We start from the raw sequence: 23,000 nt of genomic DNA on the forward strand, positions 1-23,000 counted from the left end.
CGTGAGTCTTTGGAACTCTCTTCCTGAGAGGGTGGTGGAAGCAGAGTCTTTGAATATTTTTAAGGCAGAGATAGATAGATTCTTGATAAGCAAAGGGGGTGAAAGGTTATCGGGTGTAGGCAGGAATGTGGAGTAATCGGATCAGCCATGATCTTATTGAATGGCGGAGCAGGCTCGAGGGGCCGACTGGCCTACTCCTGCTCCTAATTCGTATGTTCGTTTGTTCGCTGAAGCTAGGGTCACTCTTAGCTGAATGAATGCTACCTTTGTTTATTCTCAGGATGGGGGCAACACTAACAGGATCCCATTTAATGCCCATCTCTAGTATCCTCAGAAGGAGATGGGCCATCTTTTTGACTGCAATTGTTTTGTGACAGTGATTGTTTATGCAGCTGATTAGCTTGCTAGGCCACTTTGGAGGGCGTTAGGAGTTGACCACATCGTGTCAGATTAGAGTCAAGTGTAGGCCAGACCAGGTAAGAATGTCAGTTTCCCTTTGTTGGAGGACATTAATAAAGCAGTTGGGTTTTTACAACAAACCCACATCATTCAAGGTCATTTGTTCCTGGTGCCAGCCCATTAATTACTGGACTTATTCAATGCAAATTCACAGCTTGCCACGGGAGGATTTAAACTCATGACCTCTGGGTTGTCAGTGTTTTACCATAACTGCCATACTCTTATAGGGGTGTTCACTTATAGAAGTGCGCAGCCTTACACATGTGGGCGGGTGATTTCTTCTGTTTGCTATTGAGAGAGCCCCAGGTGGGCAGAGGAAACGCTTCAAGGACCCCCTCAAAGCCTCCTTGAAAAAGTGTAACATCCCCACCGACACCTGGGAATCCCTGGCCCAAGACCGCACAAAGTGGAGGAGAAGCATCCGGGAAGGCGCCGAACAACTCGAGTCTCTTCGCCAGGAGCAAGTGGAAGCCAAGCGCAGGCAGCGCAAGGAGCGCACGTCAACCCAAGAACCCCACCCGCCCGCCCCTTCAACCACCGTCTGCCCCACCTGTGACAGAGACTGTAGGTCCCGCATTGGACTAATCAGTCACCTGCGAACTCATTTTTAGTGTGGAGGCAAGTCATCCTCGGTTCCTAAGAAGAAGAAGATGATTGGTAGCAAAATCATAAACATGTGTAATGAAGGCTTTTATGGTTTTGCTACAAATAATAAATAGATCAAATTCCCCCCCCCCCCCACCTCCCCCCTCTCCCCACCCCCACCCACCTCTCCACCACCGTTAGAAACATGAAAAATGGAGGGAAAATGATCAGGTGAGAGGAAAGCTTGGGGAAGAATGTTCAGAGAAAAGGAAAGGAAAGTCACTAACATAAAAGTAATGCCAAAACGTAAATTCCTCCGCACCTGTTGAAGTAATTTTGTTTTGCTGTGTGGGAATAGAAAATCCAATAAAATCGATTCACCAACATACCAGCAGCAGGATCCCTTCAGCAGAGTTACTAAGATTTTAGTGAAGCGGCAATGTTTGGCATGTGAAATTTTCATACTATTTCAGCTTAGAACTGCCAAAAAAAAATTCAGCTGTACAATTAAAAATGTTGTCCTTGCAAACTTGAGTTTTTTGAGTACTTTAAGTTGGAGAATACTAGAGTGAAGTAAGGTGGTGGTAGTGACGGGATTAACCTGTGGTGATGAATTAAGAGTATCACACAAGAAACATTGGCACAACATTAAAGTGTATTGGTTGAAATGTGATCTTTCCTGTAGTGTATTGGTGCCAACACACTGAACAAGCCTCGTGACAAAACTGGATTTTCTTTTACATTAGGTCCTTTTTGTTTTGCAGCTTTACTTTTTCCGGATTTTCTCTTTCACCTTTATTTTTTCCCTTTTATCGTCTCTTCTTCCGAAAGCGCTGGCTCTTTCTGGGGTGCAGTTGAATAGCCAGCGGCAACCATCTTGTGCCTTAACGAAGTGGCCATTTTTGATGCATCCCCGAGACAGTGCGTGTTGGCAGGCTATTTAACCAAAGGGAGCATCATAGTTGAGCTCGTTTCCATTCCCGCACACACTTTTCCAGCAAGCTTGGGGTGCTCAATTAGGACAGTAATCAGGATCAGGAAACCTGGAAAATAAAGAGCTTTGGTACTTTTGGAAATCAGTTAATGTTCAGTGTAACAGTGTAGCTTTCAGTCCGATGAGTTATAGTTTGGATTATGTGAAGGACAAACCTGTTTGGTGGCAAGCAAACCTGACAAAACTAGAGCATAAGTGACCAGCTGACAGTGAGTCCTTTTCTAAATTTCCCTCTTGAAATATAGGCCAGGTTGTTCTGCTGTTGTGCTTGTTATACAGTATCACCTGGGTGCAGCACAGAGAGAAATATCGGGCAGGGAGAATTGCACACCTGTAATGGAGCCCGTCTGATTTTCTGTCCATTAACTGTTACAGGTGTGTGATTCTCCCCACCCAAATTTCCTGATATTTGTTCATATCAGTACTTACTGGCCTCGATACTTATGGGGAGGTTGCGGGGGAGCGCAGTTGCGCGGGGGAAACCCCGGCTAGGCCGGGGATGCGAAGGCCCCGCCGTTTAACGGCAGGATCTCATTCTAATTTTTCTCTTCTGCTTTCCGCCCGGCAGCCGGCCAAGTTGACAGGCTGGCCATTGGCTAGGCGGGAAAACTGGCAGCAGGAGGCCGCAACCGGGGACCGCTAGGGACTATCTCCGGCAATCGGGAGGTGGGGAAGCCGCAGGGCTGGGCTTGGGGGTGGAGGAGAGAGAGGCCGTGATCGGTAGAGGAGAAGCCAAAGGCTTCCTTGAGGGGCCGGGGGGAGAGTACTCCTGCTCCTCATGGCCCACAAGGAGTGCTATTAAAAACCTTCCGGAGCCGGCATCTCCTGCCTCCATTTTGCTGCCGGGTTTCCGGGAAACCCGGCTGGCAACTGTAAATTTAAATCAGGCTCCCATTTGCACTGTGGGTGCTGATTTAAACATGTTAATGAAGTGTCCCACCTCTCCAAGACGGGTCACTCACACAGCACGCTACCCGCTGCCATAAAAATGGTGGCAGGCTCATACACGTCACGTTGGGGTTGCTTTTCTGCGTTTTTAAGGGATTAACCCCCTCCCGCCCATTGTAGTGGGGTTAATATCGAGGCCATTGTGTGGAAAATTGAGTGTTAAATCAATATAAAGGTAAAGATAGGGCAAGGACTGCAGAGTTACTGGAGCAGGTAAAGTGTTAAAATTCATGTGACAATGTGGAGATTTTTTTCCAGCTATGAATAAAAAGGCCATTGTATTAGAGTGGCAATTATCTTTCCTGTTGAAAATAATTCATCTGAATGGAATTTGTCTGGCTTCCTGTAATTTTCTGACCAAGCAAAATGATGCCATAGAAATATTTGTATTTTTCTTTGTATTCTTGAGGTTTGAGGTGAGTTATCCCAGGCTGTACAGCTTTCAGTCCTGTGATTCATAGCTTAGAGCATGTGGAGGATAACCTCATTGACGATTTGATGGTAACTGGAGTTAGAGATCTGTAAGGAATTAAATGCTTACAACTTGAATTTATATAGCTCCTTTAACGCAGGAAAACATCCCAAAGTGCTTCACAGAGGCGTAATCAAAAAAATGGATGCCGGGTCATGTTAGGAGGAGTGACCAGAGCTTGGTCAAAGAGGTGGGTTTTAACGAGGGTCTTAAAGGAGGAGTGGGAGGTCGAGAGGCGGAGAGGTTTCTGGAGGCGATTGCAGAGGGGCATAGGTGGTTGAACACACAACAGCCACTGGTAGAGCAAAGGGAAGGGTTGTCAAATATTGTGTCCAGTTTTGAGTGCCCATGTTGGCAAAGATATACTCGCCTAACGTGGATTAATCAGAAGTATACTTGGGACGAGGGGACTAAACATTGAAGAGACACTGTGTGAAATTGGGTAATATTCCCTAGCGATGAGAAGGTTAAGGCATCATATTATTGAGCTGTTTAAAATAATAAAGTGAATGGACAGTGTAGATAGTGTATAACTCTTCCCTCTAATAGAGGACTATAGAAAAGGAAACATAATCTTAATTTGAAACATAATTGGAGTTTAGCCAATTAAAAGTGAATCCAAGAAAAGCTTCTTCACATAAAGGATTGTGAGATTGTGGAAAGCACTGCCAAAAAAGGCCGTAGATGTATCACAGAATCACAGAAACCCCACAGTGCAGATAGAGGCCATTTCGGCCCATCGAGCCTGCACCGACACATATCCCACCTGATCCCCGTAACCCCACGTATTTAATCCCCCTAAGAGATACTTGGGGAAATAGGGTATTAAGCAAAGAAGGCAGGGATTTGGGATTAATAAAAATGAGCAGCCATAGCTAAAAATAAATGGCAGACCATGCTCAATGGGCCGAATGGCCTACACTCCATTCTATTCCTTTGTGCTGTGAAGTGTCTGTGAAAGGAGTTTTTGCATTCTTTTCTGCCTCACTGGTTGTTTGCGCTCATTTGTGTTAAAGATGGCAGGTTGCACAGTCTCCTGACCAGATTATCCTGGGTTTGAGTTCCAGGTCTGTCTGTCACTTTACCTGCTCTGTAGCTGCTTGGCAGTAAAGAAAGAAAAGAAAGACTAACGCCTTTCACGACCTTGGGACATCCCAAAGCGCTTTACAGCTAATGAAGTACTTTTGAAGTGTAGTCACTGTTGTCGTTAATTAGCTGGTGAGCTGCTAGTTGAGCTGGCTGTCTATGGCGGGACACATCATATCCATGGGAAGGAAGGGGTCTCGCCCTGCTGAAAATGTTAGTCAGTCAGTGAGAGACGTTGATGCCATTCGGGACTCTTTCCCAGCAGGAAGACGGGTACAAGGTTGCAAGCAGCTCCTATAAATAAATAATGGGAAAACATGGCAAATTGGGAACAAGAAAAGAAACCTCACATGACTGATAGCATTTATTCATTAGTTCTATTTACACTGTAAGGAGTGCAGCAGGAAGCTTGCAGTGTAACCCCTACTGAGCTTCTGACTCTGGAAGCTCCATTCAGTCATAGTTGGTCAGCTTTTGGCTGGAGACTGCTCTGCAAGATAGAAGCTCATGACAGAAGGCTGGTTTCCGCTCCTCATAATTCTGAGTGGTCTGAGGCCGATATTAACCAGTTGATGCTTTGACGCTTGCCAGTTGGATGCTTGAGCTCACCAGTCAGATTCAAATGAGGCCCATCCCCCAGGTTTACCTGCCATGAACGCCGACCCTACGATCTTCAGCGGCCCCCCCCCACGATCTAATCTTCAGCCCCCCACGATCCAATCTTCAGCCCCCCACGATCCAACCTTCAGCGCCCCCCCCCCCCAACGATCCAATCTTCAGCCCCCCCCCACTCCCAGGCAATCCGAACTTCAGCACCGTCCCCCCACCAATCCAATTTTCAGCCCCCCCACGATCCAATCTTCAGCCCCCCACAATCTAATCTTCAGCCCCCCCACAATCCAATCTTCAGCCCCCCACAATCCAATCTTCAGCCCCCGACAATCCAATCTTCAGCCCCCCCACAATCCAATCTTCAGACCCCACAATCCAAACTTCAGCCCCCACAATCCAAACTTCAGCCCCCCCACAATCCAATCTTCAGCCCCCCACGAGCCGATGTTCAGCCCCCCCACGATCCGATCTTCAGCCCCCCCACAATCCAATCTTCAGCCCCCCACAATCCAATCTTCAGCCCCCCACAATCCAATCTTCAGCCCCCCCACAATCCAATCTTCAGACCCCACAATCCAAACTTCAGCCCCCCCACAATCCAATCTTCAGCCCCCCACGAGCCGATCTTCAGCCCCCCCACGATCCAATCTTCAGCCCCCCACGATCCAATCTTCAGCCCCCCCACGATCTGTTCTTCAGCCCCCCACAATCCGATCTTCAGCCCCCCACAATCCGATCTTCAGCCCCCCACAATCCGTTCTTCAGCCCCACACGATCCGATCTTCAGCCCCCCGCGATCCGATCTTCAGCCCCCCACGATCCGATCTTCAGCCCCACACGATCCGATCTTCAGCCCCCCACAATCCGATCTTCAGCCCCCCACAATCCGATCTTCAGCCCCCCACAATCCGATCTTCAGCCCCCCACGATCCAATCTTCAGCCCCCCCACAATCCAATCTTCAGACCCCACAATCCAAACTTCAGCCCCCCCACAATCCAATCTTCAGCCCCCCACGAGCCGATCTTCAGCCCCCCCACGATCCAATCTTCAGCCCCCCACGATCCAATCTTCAGCCCCCCCACGATCCGTTCTTCAGCCCCCCACAATCCGATCTTCAGCCCCCCACAATCCGATCTTCAGCCCCCCACAATCCGTTCTTCAGCCCCCACAATCCGATCTTCAGCCCCCCACAATCCGATCTTCAGCCCCACACGATCCGATCTTCAGCCCCCCACAATCCGATCTTCAGCCCCCCACAATCCGATCTTCAGCCCCCCACAATCCGATCTTCAGCCCCCCACGATCCGTTCTTCAGCCCCCCACCATCCAATCTTCAGCCCCCCACAATCCGATCTTCAGCCCCCCACAATCCGATCTTCAGCCCCACACGATCCGTTCTTCAGCCCCCCACAATCTGATCTTCAGCCCCCCACAATCCGATCTTCAGCCCCACACGATCCGATCTTCAGCCCCCCACGATCCGTTCTTCAGCCCCCCACAATCCGACCTTCAGCCCCCCGCGAGCCGATCTTCAGCCCCCCACAATCCGATCTTCAGCCCCCCCACAATCCAATCTTCAGCCCCCTGCGATCCGATCTTCAGCCCCCCCACAATCCGATCTTCAGCCCCCCGCGATCCAATCTCCAGCCCCCCCACGATCCGATCTTCAGCCCCCCCACGATCCGATCTTCAGCCCCCCACGATCCGATCTTCAACCCCCCACGATCCGATCTTCAGCCCCCCCATAATCCAATCTTCAGCCCCCCACGATCCGATCTTCAGCCCCCCACGATCCGATCTTCAGCCCCCCCACGATCCGAGCTTCAGCCCCCCACGATCCGTTCTTCAGCCCCCCGCGATCCGATCTTCAGCCCCCCACGATCCGATCTTCAGCCCCCCACACGATCCGATCGTCAGCCCCCCACACGATCCGATCTTCAGCCCCCCATGATCCGATCTTCAGCCCCCCGCGATCCGATCTTCAGCCCCCCACAATCCAATCTTCAGCCCCCCACAATCAGTTCTTCAGCCCCCCACGATCCAATCTTCAGCCCCCCCACAATCCGATCTTCAGCCCCCCACGACCCGATCTTCAGCCCCCCGCGATCCGATCTTCAGCCCCCGGCGATCCGATCTTCAGCCCCCCCACAATCCGATCTTCAGCCCCCCACACGATCCGATCTTCAGCCCCACACGATCCGATCTTCAGCCCCCCACAATCCGATCTTCAGCCCCCCACAATCCGATCTTCAGCCCCCCACGACCCGATCTTCAGCCCCCCGCGATCCGATCTTCAGCCCCCCAGAATCCGATCTTCAGCCCCCCCACGATCCGATCTTCAGCCCCCCACACGATCCGATCTTCAGCCCCCCACAATCCAATCTTCAGCCCCCCACGATCCGATCTTCAGCCCCCCCACGATCCGATCTTCAGCCCCCCACGATCCGTTCTTCAGCCCCCCCATGATCCGATCTTCAGCCCCGCACGATCCGATCTTCAGCCACCCACGATCCGATCTTCAGCCCCCCACACGATCCGATCTTCAGCCCCCCGCGATCCGATCTTCAGCCCCCCGCGATCCGATCTTCAGGCCCCACGATCTGATCTTCAGCCCCCCACGATCCGTTCTTCAGCCCCACACGATCCGATCTTCAGCCCCCCACAATCCGATCTTCAGCCCCCCGCGATCCGATCTTCAGCCCCCCACAATCCGATCTTCAGCCCCCCCACGATCCGATCTTCAGCCCCCCACAATCCGATCTTCAGCCCCCCACACAATCCGATCTTCAGCCCCCCGCGATCCGATCTTCAGCCCCCCACGATCCGATCTTCAGCCCCCCCACAATCCGATCTTCAGCCCCCCATGATCCGATCTTCAGCCCCCCACGAACCGATCTTCAGCCCCCCGCGAACCAATCTTCAGCCCCCCGCGATCCGATCTTCAGCCCCCTGCGATCCGATCTTCAGCCCCCTGCGATCCGATCTTCAGCCCCCCGCGATCCAATCTTCAGCCCCCCGCGATCCAATCTTCAGGCCCCCCCGCAATCCGTTCTTCAGCCCCCCTGTGATCAGATCTTCAGCCCCCCCTGCGATCCAATCTTCAGACCCCCCCCTGCGATCCAATCTTCAGACCCCCCCCCCTGCGATCCAATCTTCAGACCCCCCCGCGAGCCAATCTTCAGACCCCCCCCCGCGATCCAATCTTCAGACCCCCCCCCGCGATCCAATCTTCAGCCCCCCCGCAATCCGTTCTTCAGCCCCCTGTGATCAGATCTTCAGCCCCCCCTGCGATCCAATCTTCAGACCCCCCCCACGATCCAATCTTCAGACCCTCCCCCCGCGATCCAATCTTCAGACCCCCCCCCCGCGATCCAATCTTCAGACCCCCCCCCTGCGATCCAATCTTCAGACCCCCCCCCTGCGATCCAATCTTCAGCCCCCCCACCATGGTCTGATCTGATCTAATGCCGACCCGCGATCTCTGCCCCCGCAAACTCTCCATCCGAAATCTCTTCCCCCCTCAATCTCTGCCCCTGCGACCTCTTCCCTCCCTGCGCTCTCTCTCCCCCTCCCCTCCCCATTAATTTCGGTAGGACCTCCACGTTCCCCGTATTTCCCGGTCACTAAAAGTCGCCCCAGCTCCCTCCCCGCCCCCGCCCCCCCCCCCCCCCCCCCCCCCCCGGTCAACATCAGGGCCCATGACATTGTGTAGGCCAACACATTACTCCACTGTCGGACCACTACTTACTGTGGGCCTCGAGTGCAACCATAGAGTGAGATTCGGCACCTCGGTACAATGCCTTTTATGCAGATGTAGGTACAAGTTTGGCAGGAAAGTTGTAGCTTAACAAGAACATTAATGTTTCCAAAGTAAAGAGCCATTAACATCATATGGCATGTTGTGATGCTGTTGAGCAACCTGATTCAAAGGGGGTAATTTTGACTTTGTGCGATAGTGTAAAATGTGTGACAGTGAATCGGCAGCCCGTTTTACATCTCTGCCTATGCTTTGTTTCCAGTGGGGGTAAAACGGGATGGTGATTATCACTCGTTTAACACTATCACACAAAGCCAAAATCTACCCCATTAAGTGTACACGTGGTGTGGGGAGGGGGATCTGCAGCTTCGGACCACAGGATATTCAGGCTGCCTTACCATGACAGGCACATTTAAACTGAAGCCCCTCTGATGACTCAGTTGGCAAGTGCACTGGTCACAAAAGTCAGCCTGGGTTTCTGCTCTTCAGAAACTCCTGCTCGAAAGAGTCGTGTGTGGATGTCGGTGAGGAGAGGATTAGGCTTGGAAGTGATACCCCCACGATTGAATGTCCTACCGACACACACACCCACACTAGGCTCACACATATTAAAATGGCCACTTCATCGAGGTCCTGGAGTCTGCACTTATACCTAGCTGTGTGGAGCAGTTCAATCAAAGAACAATTCATCTTTTATGACTTGTGGGGTTAAGCATGCTTTTAACTTATGGTATGTTGAGGTAGAGTTTCTACTGCGCGCAGTCGGCAATCTGGGCGCAAATTGCGCTTGAAACTCCACTGCTTTTACAAAGTTAAGTTACGCTTTAAGTCGCCGCCCAAACTGATTTGCATAATCACAAATTAAAGGGGGTTATTTTGCCAATGGGGGCGTGTTGGAGGCGGGACTGCTGCTTGTCGGGTTTTAGTCCCGCCTCCATTGACTTGTGGCCAACCCACGCTATTTTCCCTTGATTGACCTTGTTAAGCCTGCCCAGCGGGCCTAGCAGGCCAATTAAGTGGAAGCCGGTTACAGAAAAATTTTTGACAGATGAATTGTCATCGTTTGACAGCTTTGAGAAGCTGTCAAACGCTGACATTCTCTGTTGTTTGGTGTGTTCTTGTACTCAAGGCTCACCAAACCTATTTTGTGAGCAGAAAGCAGATGGCTGTTGCATCGGAGAATGCAGCAACCATTCTGTCATCTCTGCTATTGAGATGTCGGAGCCTCTGCATCCCCAACGATTGAAGCCTGCAGGAAGAAACAAAAGTAAGGAAACTTTTTCTATCACTTTTCACTCACCTCACATACTTACCTCTCCACACTTGCACCCATCACTCACCTCCACAGCGCACTTTTGCACCCCTCCGACCCCCGCAGATCCACTGCTCGCCTCGCTGACCCTGGCAGGGTTTTCCGACGTCGGGAAGCCTGCATCTCAGCTGGAAAAGTGGAAATAATCCTCTTAACTGCCTGTTAACAGGCAGCTAAGTGGATGTAATCCCCTTCCCGCCTCCAGGAGATGGGAGACGGACCTGGGAAGATGGCCCGGGGCGGGTTGGTGGCGGGATGGGTACCCGCCCCCAGATTCTGCCATTTTCCCAGCAGTCCCGCCTCCAAACCCGCCTCCCCAGGGCTGGCAAAATCGCCCCCAAAGTATTCCATGAACCAGCCCAATCGATCAGCATAATAGAACATAATTGGTTTTTTTCTTTGCATTAAAAAGTATCCCTTGATGTATTTAAGAGTGGTAGCCTGGTGCAGTTTGATTAGTACAGCTGAAAATGGGTTTGTCACCAAATAGAAGCATTTTTAATAAGAGTGTCCCTTCCACCACCTGTGAGTAACTCGATTTTAAATCACTGAAAATTAGTTCAAAGTCTATACTGAAACATTTACTAGTTTTATTGGTGTAGTTCCTGAGTGAATTAAATATTTTTTAACATGTAAAAACGTTTAAAACGTGCTTGTGTGCCTAAAAAAAGAGCTCAATTTGAAGAGCCTCCTCGAAGGGCCGCAACGGGCGCAGTCAGCGGAAACCGGCCATGCTCATTCATTCGATCTGTGCGCAGGGCAAGTTTTGTGGGCGGGGCCAGCTTCCGGCCCAATGGCCTAGAAATTCGGTTGGTAGCGCCAGCGATTAGCGCCTAAAGAGCCTGAGAACTGGGGCGTTACCCAATTTTCGGGTGGGCGCAGTGAATATAGCGCCACCTCCCATATTGAGTATCCTTTTAGTGCCGGCGCTAACTCTTTTCGCTCGCCCGCGGGCGCAGGCAGATCATGACGTCATTTCAGTGTGCAACGCCTTTTTGGCGCCCCGGACCGGATATTCGGTAGCACCCGCAACCTTTTCGCCTGGCACTATTAGTGACAGTTGGATGGAGCGTTCCCAGGCCCTTCTCGGACTCGGGGGCGCTATTTAAAGGGGACAGCACTAGTATAAAAGCTGCAGCCATTTGGGCTGGCCATTCTGATCGTTGCTGGAGAGAGTTGCTGACCTTCTGTTGGACAGTAATTTTCTCATTGAGCCTTCGGAGGCACTGGCACTGGCAGCTTGAGGGCCCGGCTCCCGAGCTGGTGATGCAGCATCTGAAAGCAGGGAGGTGGAAGAGTGGCTTTAGCAAAAGGACAGCTTGGCAGCAAGGGATGCCAGATTGCGGCAAGGCTATGACATGGGTCCACAGTGAGAAAGCATGCTGGCGGGGGGAACAAGTGGAAGGAGACAGTTGTAATAGGTGAGAACCTTAACATCGCTGTCGACAATGGGGTCGGCAGCTGCAGTGGTCACAGGACCACTCAGACGTCGTCCAAGAATCTGGTGGACTCTCTCCTCGAGATCCGTGAGGGTGACCACTTGTGGAGGTCCTCCACCGGTGCAAAGCTGGTCTTTGCCAATCCTTGCCAGCTTGGACTGCAGGGGAAAGGAGGGGAAGTTATGTTACATGATGCCCTGAGTGATCATCTCATGCCCCCCATGGTGCAAGAGCCCTTACATGACGCCTTGTGTCAAATGTGCATGTGTGTGCCCAGAAAGGGCCATGGGTGCTTGCTGGCAGATGGCCAATGGGGCACAGCCCACCCTGTAGCCATAAAGTCAGGTGCAAATGAAGGGATGCAGAAGTTTGCAGAAACAACACTCACCCTCACGACCCGAGTGAGGACGTTGAATTTCTTTCTGCATTGGACAGGGCTCCTGGTCACCATGCTGCTGGAGTTGACCCTCTGGCATACATCCCTCCAAGCTCGCCGGTAGTCCTTATGATTCGGCCTCGTGCCATTGTCTGGGTAGAGAACATCTCGCCGGCGCTCCACTGCGGCCACCAATTGCTCCAGAGCCTCATTGGTCAAGCGCTCTGCTCTCTGTCTCACCTTCTCCATCTGGTCCAAGTTTTTAGTGCCAGAGAAGGGCCTGCGCCGATTCTGAGGCCTGCAAGGCGCAGAGTGTGGATGCTGAAGCTGACTGACCCACCCCTTTAAGAGCTGGCCGGCGCCTGGAAGTCTCGTGGTCATCAGTAATAGAGAGCACCTGTGCTGCGCCCGTCCGCTCCGATATTGGGTTGCGCCGGAAGATTAGCGCCTTAGGAGTCCCGTGTAACGCCTGAATTCGCGCCTCAATCCCCTTTAGGGGCGATGCAACCCAATATCACGCCAGGCGGTGATAAGTTTCATCTGGCTATAAACTTTGCGCAGCGCCAGTTCTAACGCCTCAAGCGGGGCTATACCCAATTTCTAGGCCAATGTTTTTTAAAGCAGCGTTAACAGATCACGGAAACGCTATTTGCCCTTGACGTAACTTACATTTAAAATTCCGCGATCTTTTGCGCGGGTTTGGCCGATTTCCGCCGGATTGCGCTGATAAAGCTACCGAAAACTAGCGGAAACTCTCGGCCATTGAATGTAACATAAGGTATACCAGCGAGTATGTCACGTAAAGCTGTTATACAAATCTCAAGAGTTTAGGCGAAGTGATAAATACAGTGAGCTGCCGAGCCCACAGATTTGTCTAACTGTGTTGTAACTGCCTTGTAGCCAATCTCATCCAGTACTGTATGGCACCAATAAAACAGGCTCCTTCAGGACTGTTAATATGTACATGGTTACTGAATAAACGGTGCTTATAAAAATTCCTTCTGTTAATTGTACTGTAACTGGAAGGGTAGATTAAACAGCCTCTTCAGAAATGTGTGTTAATAAACGATTCAAATAAGAACTATCTCACTAAAGGGACAATATTTACATACAACTCAGGAAGTTGTCGATGAATCAGGAGCCGCAGATAAGATCACCATAACACAGGTTTTCTTTAACAAGTAATTGATCATGCAAACGTACATATGTTTTAAATGGATGTGAGCTTAACATAGAAACATAGAAGATAGGAGCAGGAGTAGGCCATTCGGCCCCTCGGGCCTGCTCCGCCATTCAATGAGATCATGGCTGATCATTCAAATTCAGTGCCCTGTCCCTGCTTTCTCCCCATATCCCTTGATCCCTTTAGCCTTAAGAAATATATCCAACTCCTTCTTGAATATATTTAATGAATTGGCCTCTGCTGCCTTCTGTGGTAGAGAATTCCACAGGTTCACCACTCTGGGTGAAGAAATTCCTCCTCATCTCTGTCCTAAATGGCTTACCCCTTATCCTTAGACTGTGACCCCTGGTTCTGGACTCCCCGGCCATCGGGAACATCCTTCCTGCATCTAGTCTGTCTAGTCCTGTCAGAATTTTGTAAGTTTGAATGAGATTCCCTCTCATTCTTCTAAACTCCAGCGAGTATATGCCCAATCGACCCAATCTCTCCTCATACGTCATTCCTGCCATCCCAGGTATCAGCCTGGTGAATCTTCGCTGCACTCCCTCCATGGCAAGAACATCCTTCCTCAGATAAGGCGACCAAAACTGCACACAATACTCAAGATGTTGTCTCACCAAGGCTCTGTACAACTGCAGCAAGACATCCTTGTTCCTGTACTCTTCCAGTACTTGTGGCAGCTGTCTCTAGATGAGGTCTATAAACTATCAACCAAAGATTATATTAAATCCATGTTAATCTGCTTTCCACACAACATCAATACTAGCCCAGGTAATGGTGGGGGGAGGTGGGGGGTTCGGTCAAGCTCCCAAATCTCCCTCAATGCTGCTTCCTGGTCTGCTTGAATTAACATTGCAGGAAGGGAGACCTCCCTCCCCCATTCTCACCAACAAAAACTTATAAACAGTGTGCAGTAGTGTTGCTGGCATTAACCTGGACAGTGTATTTGGATATTTATTGATGCAAAGCACCTGCAATACCAGTTACCAGAGTTCCCTTTAAGCTGTGCGGCCTCGCAGCCTCGCAGCTCTCTACAGCTCCCGCGCAACTGGCTCACTGGCTTTTAAATAAGAAAAACCCCGCAAGCGGGGCATTTTGAATGGGTCGCGCAGCCCCTTAAAGGGGCCGGGGAGCCAAAAAAAAATTAAAGGGAACATTGGCAGTCACTAGGATCAATTCCATTAGAATTGCCTATTCCAATAGTATTATTGGTGCTACCAACAGCACCAATAGATGAGAGGGTTGTCCTGTGAGGGGAGATTGAGTAGATTGGGTCTATACCCTCTGGAGTTTAGAAGAATGAGAGGTGATCTCATTGAAACATATAAGATTCTGAGGGGGATTGAGAGATTGTTTCCCCTGGCTGGAGAGTCTAGAACTCGGGGGCATAGTCTCAGGATAAGTGGTCGGTCATTTAAGACTGAGATGAGGAGGAGTTTCTTCACTCAGAGGGTTGTGAATCTTTGGAATTCTCTGCACCAAAGGGCTGCGGATGCTCAGTTGTTGAGTATATTCAAGGTTGAGAGCGATAGATTTTTGGACTCTAGAGGAATCAAGGGATACGGGGATCGGGTGAGAAAGTGGAGTTGAGGTCGATGATCAGCCATGATCTTATTGAATGGCGGAGCAGGCTCGAGGGGCCGTACGGCCTACTCCTGCTCCTACCTCTTATGTTCTTATTAATATAAACTGCATTAGGAGCTGCTGTACTAATGCCGCTGATATAAATTCACTACCATCAGCTAATACAGACTCCATTGCAAATTACTGTACCAACAGTACAACTGCAAACTCTTATTAGAATCTTCAGCACACGTATGTAGAAACATAGAAACACAGAAGATAGGAGCAGTAGTAGGCCATTCAGCCCTTCGAGCCTACTCCGCCATTCAATGCGATCATGGCTGATCATCCAAATTCAGTACCCTGTCCCTGCTTTCTCCCCATATCCCTTGATCCCTTTAGCCTTAAGAAATATATCTAACTCTTTCTTGAATATATTTAATGAACTGGCCTCCACCGCCCTCTGTGGCAGAGAATTCCACAGGTTCACCACTCTCTGGGTGAAGAAATTCCTCCTCATTTCAGTCCTAAATGGCTTACCCCTTATCCTTAGACTATGACCCCTGGTTCTGGACACCCCGGCCATCAGAAACATCCTTCCTGCATCTAGTCTGTCCAGGCCTGACAGAATTTTATAGGTTTCGATGAGATCCCCTCTCAATCTTCTAAACTCCAGTGAGCATAAGCCCAATCGACACAATCTCTCCTCATACGTCATTCCTGCCATCCCAGGTATCAGCCTGTTGAATCTTCGCTGCACTCCTTCCATGGCAAGAACGTCCTTCCTCAGGTAAGGCGACCAAAACTGCACACAATACTCAAGGTGCGGTCTCACCAAGGCCCTGTACAACTGTAGCAAGACATCCTTGTTCCTGTACTCGAACCCTCTTGCTACGAAGGCCAACATACCATTTGCCTTCTTAACCGCCTGCTGCACCTGCATGCTTACCTTCAGCGACTGGTGCACAAGAACACCCAGGTCTCTTTGCACTTCCCCTTCTCCTAATCTTTTGCCATTCAAATAATAATCTGCCTTCCTGTTTTTGCCACCAAAGTGGATAACCTCACATTTATCCACATTATAGTGCATTTGCCATGTTACTGCCCAATCACCCAACCTGTCCAAATCGTACTGGAGTTTCACGACATCCTCCTCACAGCATACCCTCCCACCCAGCTTTGTGTCGTCTGCAAATTTGGAGATATTACATCCAATTCCCGTGTCCAGATCATTAATATATATTGTGAACAGCTGGGGTCCTAGGACTGATCCTTGCGGTACCCCACTAGTCACTGCCTGCCACTCGGAAAACGACCAGTTTATTCCAACTCTTTGCTTTCTGTCTGCCAACCAGCTCTCTATACAAGTCAATACCTTGCCCCCAATCCCATGTGCCTTAATTTTGCACGCTAATCTCTTATGTGGGACCTTATCGAAAGCCTTCTGAAAGTCCAAATATACCACATCCACTGGTTCTCCCTTATCTATTTTACCAGTTACATCCTCAAAAAATTCCAGTAGATTAGTCAAGCATGATTTACCTTTTGTAAATCCATGTTGACTTTGTCCGATCCTGTCACTGCTTTCCAAGTGCTCTGCTATTACATCTTTTATAATGGACTCTAGCATTTTCCCCACTACCAATGTCAGGCTTACCGGTCTATAATTCCCCGCTTTTTCTCTACCACCTTTTTTGAATAGTGGGGTAACATTAGCTACCCTCCAATCCATGGGTACTGTTCCAGAGTCTATCGAGTTCTGAAAGATGACCAGCAATGCATCTACTATTTCTAGGGCCACTTCCTTAAGTACCCTGGGATGTAGATTATCAGGCCCTGGGGATTTATTGGCCTTCAGTCCCATCAATTTTCCTAACACCATTTCCCTACAAATACTGATTTCTTTCAGTTCCACCCTTTCATCAGACCCTATGTTCCCCGGCATCTCTGGGAGGTTATTTGTGTCCTCCTTTCTGAAGACAGAACCAAAATATGTATTTAGTTGGTCTGCCATTTCTTTGTTCCCCATTATAAATTCCCCTGATCCTGACTGCAAGGGACCTATGCTTGACTTCACCAATCTTTTTCTCTTTACATATCTATAAAAGCTTTTACAGTCAGTTTTTATGTTCCCTGCAGGCTTACTCTCATATTCTATTTTCCCTTTCTTAATTAATCCCTTTGTCCTCCTTTGTTGAATCCTAAACTGCTCCCAATCCTCAGGATTATTGCTTTTTCTGGCCAATTTATATGTCCTCTCCTTGGATCTTATGCTATCCCTAATTTCCCTTGTTAACCACGGTTGAGTCACCTTTTTTGTTTTATTTTTATGCCAAACTGGGATGAACAAATTCTGTAGCTCATCCATTCGGTCTTTGAATGTTTGCCATTGCCTATCCACCGTCAACCCTTTGAGTGACATTCCCCAATCAATCCTACCCAACTCGCTCCTCAGACCATCGTAGTTTCCTTTATTTAAATTGAGGACCCTAGTCTCTGAGTCAACTACTTCATTCTCCATCTTAATGAAGAATTCGATCATACTATGATCGCTCCGACCCAAGGGGCCTCGTACAACAAGATTGCTAATTAATCCTTTCTTGTTACATAATACCCAGTCTAAGATGGCCTGATCTCTGGTTGGTTCCTCGACATATTGGTCCAGGAAACCATCCCGTAAACACTCCAGGAATTCCTCCTCCACAGTATTGTTACTAATTTGGTTGGCCCAATCTATATGTAGATTAAAGTCACCCATGATGACTGCTGTGCCCTTATTGCACGCTTCTTTAATTTCCCTTTTAATGCCATCCCCAACCTCCGCCTTACTGTTTGGAGGTCTATATACCACTCCCACTAACGTTTTTTCCCCCTTAGTATTTCTCAATTCTACAGATTCCACATCATCAGAGCTAATATCCTTCATTACAATTGTGTTAATCCCTTCTTTAACCAGTAATGCTACCCCACCTCGCTTTCCTTTTTGCCTATCTTTCCTGAATATCGAATACCCCTGGATGTTGAGTTCCCAGTCTTGGCCATCCTTGAGCCACGTTTCCGTAATCCCAACCAAATCGTATTCGTTTACCTCTATTTGCGCAGCCAATTCATCCACCTTATTACAAATGCTCCTCGCATTAAGACACAGCCTTCAGGCTTGTTTTTTTAACGCTCTTAGACCTATTGAATTATTATTTACTGTGACCACGTTTGATTTAAACTGTTGATTTCTCTGACTGCCACTTTTGTTTTTCTCCTTCCTATCTTTTGCTTTTATCCTTGTTTCCCTTTCCTCTGTCTCCCTGCTCAGGTTCCCAACCCCCTGCCATTTTAGTTTAAACCCTCCCCCACAGCACTAGCAAACACTCCCCCTAGGACATCGGTTCCAGCCCTGCCCAGGTGCAAACTGTCCGGTTTGAACTGGTCCCACCTCCCCCAGAACCGGTTCCAATGTCCCAGGAACTTGAATCCCTCCCCCTGGCACCATTCCTCTAGCCACGTATTCATCTGAAGTATCCTTCTATTTCTACTCTGACTAGCACGTGGCACTGGTAGCAATCCTGAGATTACTACCTTTGAGGTCCTGTTTTTTAATTTATCTCCTAACTCCCTATATTCCGCTTTTAGGACCTCATCCTGCTTTTTACCTATATCGTTGGTGCCTATATGCACCACGACAACTGGCTGTTCACCCTCCCCTTCCAAGATGTTGTGCAGCCGCTCAGAGACATCCTTGACCCTTGCACCAGGGAGGCAACACACCACCCTGGAGTCTCGTTTGTGGCCGCAGAAACGCCTATCTATTCCCCTTACAATAGAATCCCCTATTACTATAGCTCTACCCCTCTTTTTCCTCCCATTCTGTGCAGCAGAGCCACCCCCGGTGCCAGGGAAAAAAAGTGTTCCAGGGCAGCAGGGTGACAGAGCAGTTCATTGCTTCACAGACGGGGAGAATGCCGATTCACAGCCCTGATCTGGGCACAGTGACTCCACTTCTTAAAATCTAGGCTGACAGTCACAGTGCAGTACTGAGGGAGTGCTGCACTGTCGGAGGTGCCGTCTTTCATATGAGAGATTTGGGTGCCCTAGTATGCAATTAGTATGCAGAGTTAGCATGCAATTAGGAAGGCAAATGGCATGTTGGCCTTTATTGCAAGGGGTTGGAGTACAAGAGTAAGGAAGTGGAGTTGAGGTCGAAGATCAGCCATGATCTTATTGAATGACAGAGCAGGCTCAAGGGGCCATCTGGCCTACTCCTGCTCCTAATTCTTATGTTCTTATGAGACGTTAAGCCGAGGCCCCTTCTGCTCTCTCAGGTGGATGTAAAAGATATCATGGCACTTTTTCAAAGAAGAGCAGGGGAGTTATCCCCGGTGTCCTGGCCAATATTTATCCATCAACGAACATCACTAAAACAGATTATCTGGTCATTATCACTTTGCTGTTTGTGGGAGCTTGCTGTGCGCAAATTTGCTGCCGCGTTTCCCACATTACAACAGTGACTACAATTCAAAAGCACTTCATTGGCGGTAAAGAGTCTTGGGACGTCCTGAGGTTGTGAAAGGCGCTATAGAAATGCAAAGTCTTTCTTTTACATGCTAAAGGTTCATTTATGCAGCTTTAAGCATGCAGGAATATGTACTGGGTAACGCATCCCTGCTGGCTACATTCTTGTTGGTCTTGCGCTGTTCAACGTTGGATTTAGAGAGCGTGAATCTGAATTTATCTGAATGCTTTTCTCCAGTATTGTATTTTGTATTTCCATACCAAGCTCTTGACTGCTCGGCATTTCAGTCAAAAAGTGGGCATAACTTTCATTCTTAGGTTTCTTCATCTTATAGTCCTCCCGACAGTAACCAAAGCCTGTTAACGAGGCAGGAGATCTGGATAGTGCCAGCAGCCTCGTGTGGTGCATTGGAAGAAGGCTGGGGTACACCAGAACTTCAAAATGGGACTGAAAGAAATATCAGATTTACACGATTTTACCAGATGGGACAACGTCACGGCTGAACAGATTTTTGGCATCAACCAAGTGGCCTAAACATTGAGCCGAAAAAATGCTCAGCCCCCCAAAAAACGAGTAACTTTGCAGAGCGAAGCCTTACCAAGCTTTCTTTCAGGCTGTCTGTTTAATGAGGCTTAACATATTTTTAACAGCCTTCACTTTGTAAAGTGAAGCCTGTGAGCCCAGCGTGGCTTTTTTTGCCGTTGTGTAAAGGGCTTTTAAATCGCAACGTTCCACAGGATGTGAGCGCAACTGAAGGACAAGGGACAGAAATCGGGAGAGCTCAGAGAGAAAGCTATGCTTTTTTTTCTCCAGAAGCCAGCAGGTAGTGGAAATACAAAAGCTTACATGGGTCAGGAAATGTTCTCAATGTATAAGCAATCACTAGTAATTCGCAGAACAGCTAAGAGTCAGAATTTTATATTTCACAATTTTATACCAGACCCAATTTACTTTGTAGTTGGAGCAATGCAAATATATTGACCGGCTAAGAGAGGTTCTAGTCAGTCCTGATACTTGAAATGATTGCTATTCATGGGCTATACCAGACCAGGACACAGAACCAATCGACGACCCTATTTGCAAGCTTCAATTGGTGCAATCTGAACCAATCTCCTTTTGCCACTATTTCTAAATTAGAGTGCATCTGAGATCTGAGATTTCTCAACTTGATTAAAAAAAAGTGTTCCAGGGCAGCAGGGTGACAGAGCAGTTCATTGCTTCACAGACGGGGAGAATGCCGATTCACAGCCCTGATCTGGGCACAGTGAGTTACTGGTCTGAGTCCAGCTGTCATGGAGACGACGACAACAACAATGTGCATTTTACTACGGCCCTTTCACACGCAAATGCCTCAGAGTGCTTACCTGCCAAGTCGAGGGAAAGTGCGTCTTCTTTCAGATAGAGAGAAAACTCTACTTTCCAATAGATAGCGGCAGACTACTTTCAGTGAACTTGTATAAGCCTTGGGTCACTTTTAAATGGGTGCGGAGGAGGGGGGGGGGGAGATTTTCTCAGAGCTGCTCCCGCTCTGCCGCCGTAATTTCACCAGAAGTGCGGCATAATTGAGGGTTTCCGCTGCATTTCCGGCAAAGTTACAGCGGTGGAGCGGGAGCAGCTCCGAGGACATTCACCTGCTTGTTTAACGTCAGACTGCATTCAAACACCTCCCAGTGCCCTCCTATAGCAGGATATTAATGCAGGCCGAGGGGCAGGCCGATTACCCGAGTTCGTGCCTTCCTGTATAGCGGGTTTCCTCCTATCTGGCTTTCGGGCTGACTGAAGAAATACGTTTTTAGAAAACAAAAACAGATTGTGCAAATTGTTTTATTTTGGGACCAATCCCTATACAATGGCCAATGTAAACAGGGAGAAAAGAATTGCATTGGATAGAGTTCAGGACCACTCCGAGGCAGATTTCTTCACAAGGACTGTGGTGGGCTGTTTATTTGGGTAATTTGGAGTTACGGAGTTCATGATGGTTGGATTAATCATAGAATAGAATGCATTAGAAATAAAAGGGGGGCTTTTGGCAGTTACAAAAGGCTAAAGACGGAAGAAGCCCTAGAGGAGTATAAAAAGTGCAGGGGCATACTTAAAAAAGAAATTAGGAGGGCGAGGAGGGGCCATGAAATAGGAAAATCCTAAGATGTTTTATAAGTATATTAAGGGCAAGAGGATAACCAGGGAAAGGGTAGGGCCCATTAGGGACCAAAGTGGCAATCTGTGTGTAGAGCCAGATGATGTAGGCGGGGTTTTAAATGAATTTTTTGCATCTGTGTTCACTATGGAGAGAGACGATGCAGACATAGAAATCGGACAAGGGGACTGTGACATACTTGAACATATTAGCATCGAGAGGGAGGAGGTGCTAGCGGTTTTAGCAGGCCAAAAAGTGGATAAATCCCCAGGCCCGGACGAGATGTATCCCAGGCTGCTGTGGGAGGCAAAAGAGGAGATTGCAGGGGCTCTGACACAAATTTTCAGAACCTCTCTGGCCACAGGGGATGTACCAGAGGACTGGAGAACAGCTAATGTAGTACCATTATACAAGAAGGGTAGCAGGGATAAACCAGGGAATTACAGGCCAGTGAGCCTAACATCTGTGGTAGGGAAATTATTGGAAAAAATTCTGAGGGACAAAATTAGTCTCCACTTGGAGAGGCAAGGATTAATCGGGGATAGTCAGCATGGCTTTGTCAAGGGTAAATCATGTCTGACAAATCTGATTGAATTTTTCGAGGGGGTGACTAGGGGGGTGGATGAGGGAAATGCTGTGGATGTGGTTTACATGGACTTCAGTAAAGCTTTTGACAAAGTCCTGCACAGGAGACTGGTCAAGAAGGTAAGAGCCCATGGGATCCAGGGTGCCTTGGCGCGTTGGATCCTAAACTGGCTGAGTGGCAGGAGGCAGAGGGTGATGGTCGAAAGATGCTTTTGTGACTGGAAGCCTGTGTCCAGTGGGGTACCTCAGGGATCGGTGCTGGGTCCCTTGTTGTTTGTGATCTACATAAATGATTTGGATGAGAATGTAAAAGGTATGATCAGTAAGTTCGCAGATGACACGAAAATTGGTGGGGTGGTAAATTGCGAGGAGGAAAGCCTCAGGCTACAGGACGATATAAACGGGTTGGTCAGATGGGCGGAAAAGTGGCAAATGGAATTTAACCCTGAAAAGTGCGAGGTGATGCATTTTGGACGGACAAATAAGGCAAGGGAATACACAATGAGTGGTAGGACCCTAGGAAGTACAGAGGGTCAGAGGGACCTTGGTGTACATGTACATAGATCTCTGAAGGCAGCGGAACAGGTAGATAAGGTGGTTAAAAAGGCATATGGGATACTTGCCTTCATTAGCCGAGGCATAGAATATAAGAGCAGGGAGGTTATGATGGAGCTGTACAAAACGCTGGTGAGGCCACAGCTGGAGTACTGTGTGCAGTTCTGGTCGCCTCACTATAGGAAGGATGTGATTGCTTTGGAGAGGGTGCAGAGAAGATTCACCAGGATGTTACCTGGGATGGAGCGCCTCAGCTATGAAGAAAGACTAAACAGGCTGGGGTTGTTTTCCTTGGAGCAAAGAAGGCTGAGGGGGGACCTGATTGAGGTGTACAAAATGATGAGGGGCATAGATAGGGTAGATAAAGAGGAACTTTTCCCCTTAGTAGGGGGGTCAATAACAAGGGGGCATAGATTCAGGGTAAGGGG

General features: G+C 48.9%; 1 protein-coding gene and 1 long non-coding RNA gene across 4 annotated transcripts in view; one reads left to right on the top strand and one right to left on the bottom strand.

The window, feature by feature from the left end:
• The window catches only part of LOC147124049 (protein WWC2-like), a 276,343-nt gene that overhangs the window by 76,003 nt on the left and 177,340 nt on the right, over nucleotides 1–23,000 (top strand). The window lies entirely within an intron of this gene.
• On the bottom strand, nucleotides 1,680–21,186 carry LOC147124050 (uncharacterized). Its single transcript, XR_015075827.1, has 2 exons — nucleotides 20,660–21,186; nucleotides 1,680–2,087 (listed from the first exon to the last, which is right to left on the bottom strand). It is a non-coding gene; the product is annotated as an uncharacterized LOC147124050 (long non-coding RNA).

This window comes from Somniosus microcephalus, chromosome 1, assembly GCF_052327205.1.
Source record: "Somniosus microcephalus isolate GS21.2 chromosome 1, FLI_Smic_1.0, whole genome shotgun sequence".
Classification (NCBI taxonomy): domain Eukaryota; kingdom Metazoa; phylum Chordata; class Chondrichthyes; order Squaliformes; family Somniosidae; genus Somniosus; species Somniosus microcephalus.